This window comes from Ascidia mentula (assembly GCF_947561715.1).
Source record: "Ascidia mentula chromosome 2 unlocalized genomic scaffold, kaAscMent1.1 SUPER_2_unloc_1, whole genome shotgun sequence".
NCBI lineage: Eukaryota > Metazoa > Chordata > Ascidiacea > Phlebobranchia > Ascidiidae > Ascidia > Ascidia mentula.
This window is the reverse complement of record NW_028113654.1, coordinates 107,501-110,000: the sequence shown is the minus strand read 5'-3', so window position 1 is coordinate 110,000 and position 2,500 is coordinate 107,501. Positions and strand designations below refer to the sequence as shown.

The window sequence follows — 2,500 nt, the reverse complement described above, 5'->3', positions numbered from 1 at the left end:
CAGATGCTGAAGATCCTGCAGAGGACCTTTGAACCAATCAGCTTCAGATGCTGCACCTTCAACTTGTCCGGACCTGGGGCAGAGTTCTGCAACTGCCTCAAAACCATCGAACATTCTTGCTCAGTAATAGGAAGCAAAACACTTCCCATTTGTCTGTTGACTTTCGCCTTCTCAATTCGCTCCTCGTCTGGGGGTGACTCGTCACCGAACCTTTCAAGATATACTCTTTCAACCTCCTCGATCGGAGGGCCCTCCGGATTGAGAGGCGCGTCATCGAGCAAGATCTTCGCGAGTTTGGATCGATTTCTTCTCCAGAGCTTTTGTTGGAGAGCATACTCCTCGCGTTTGATCTCCGATGGCTTCCTGCGCACATCATCTCGATCTTTCCTCGCCTCCTTCCTCTTTTTCATTGGGTTGCGCCTGAGGGCAAAAATCTTAGGGTACAACCTGCACAATAAATCGTCCAATACTTCAACAACGTTCCCGATCTCATTTCGAAGTCTAATTAGACGCTTTATTGCGCAGATACTTCTCTTTGAGTTGCCCGAGGCTGACAACTCATCAAGGTGGGCATCGAACACCTCGCTCCAATCAGCCTGTGGGTCTTCGACCGCTTCATGTTCTTGGCTGTTGTCTCGATTTTCGTTCCTCATCGAAGCGAGGGTAGCTTGGTACCGTTCGGATTTTCGTATGGCTCGAATCTGGTCCGCTGATCGTTCTACCAGACCTAAACCTGCCAAGTAGACATTAATTAGGCGAGGTTTTTCTCTGAGCCGACATTCGGCCATAGCAATGAGGTTAATTTCATCGCTAGTATAGGCCTTCCTCTTCGCAACGTCCTTTGCTTCCAGCATTTCATGATAACTGGAGGGGTGCTGCGAGCGTTGATGCAAGTGCATGCCCCTCATCGTATCGAAACTGCGTCTGCAAAGTCCACAAACGAATTGACGTCGTTCAAGGTTCGTTTCGTCTTCAACCTGCCGTTTGCCAGTACACCTGACAAAATGGCAGGAGACTTGCGACATTCGCTCGTAAGTTTTCTTGCATCTGCCGCAGCTGTAGCCGGAATTTCTGGCTCGATGTTTCTGCAGATGTCCTTGTGCCTTGGAGTCCGTGGGCAGGACCTCAGAGCACAGTTGGCAACGTATTCGTTCTTTTCCCTCATACGTCAAATTGACTGTCGAAGTGGAAGGAGAATTCCTCATCACCACCCCCGGTTGGCAAGTCAGATGAACATCTGCACTCCGTTCCAGCCTTCCGGGACGAACAGTCAATATTCCCGTCAATTCCTTGACAGAATTTCCGCTTCTGTCGGGCGTTTTTCGTTTTGAACACGGATTCATCATAGATTCAACCACTCAGCTCATACAAATGAGGTGGACAGTTTTCACTACTTACACCTTATTCAAATAGAGACGGCATCTCACCTCCGCCGGACCGCGCCGACATTCACTTTCACTGCGCCCATGGGTTTCGCACTGCCCCGTGGCTCGCGCGCACGTTAGACTCCTTGGTCCGTGTTTCAAGACGGGTCGGGAAGGTGGCTGACGTTAGCCGCGGACCCCGTGCGTCTCGCGCGGCGCTGCCCACCCGCAACCGACACGCCGCAACTGGGCACTGAGCACAGTCCCCAACCGGCGACGCACCGGCTCGGACGGGACGCCCGGCCCACGAAGGGCAGACGCGGCGATCCCTCCTCGCCCGGGCGACGGGCCGACGTGTCCGCGCGCCTATAACACCCACCCGGGGGCGGGCTACCTTGCGCGCGGCCTTCTCGCCGCCTCCCAGACGGTCGCGGCCTTCGCACGGCGCTAGTGCGCTGGAGCTGCTCGGAGGACAGCGCGAACGACGGGCCGCAAGGCTCCGCACGCCCACACGCTCCGCTCGGCTTCAGCTGAAAGCGTCGCGCGACTCGACAGGCCCTCCCGTTTGCCTCTCGACGGTTTCACGTACTCTTTAACTCTCTCTTCAAAGTGCTTTTCAACTTTCCCTCACGGTACTTGTTCGCTATCGGTCTCGCGACAGTATTTAGCCTTAGATGGAGTTTACCACCCGCTTTGGGCTGCATTCCCAAACAACCCGACTCTGGGAAGACGCAGAGCGCGCGCCCTCGCCGCCACCATGGGCCTGACACCCGCACCGGGACGAGGCCTCGATCAGAAGGACGCGGGCGGCGAACGACGTACGCGCAGCGAATTCCTTACGCCACAATTCCACGCGCCGCAGAGGCGCGCGGATTCGGCGATGGGCACTTCCCACTTCACTCGCCGTTACTGGGGGAATCCTCGTTAGTTTCTTTTCCTCCGCTTAGTAATATGCTTAAATTCAGCGGGTAGCCTCGTCCGACCTCAGGCCGATAATCCAGTGCCTCGTTTGCGAGAGACACGCGCGCGCCACCGAAGCTCGTGCGAGCGCCGCGCCCGAACGCGAGCCGTGCTGCTCCGGGCCGGGATCCTCTTCGAGGCCGACTCGTAACGAGACGCACGCCGCGTTCGGTTTC

The 2,500-nt window shown here is 56.2% G+C and overlaps 1 pseudogene; it reads right to left on the bottom strand.

The window, feature by feature from the left end:
* The window catches only part of LOC145915178 (large subunit ribosomal RNA), a 5,614-nt pseudogene extending 3,258 nt beyond the window's left edge, over positions 1-2,356 (bottom strand).
* Between the last annotated feature and the right edge of the window lie 144 nt (positions 2,357-2,500).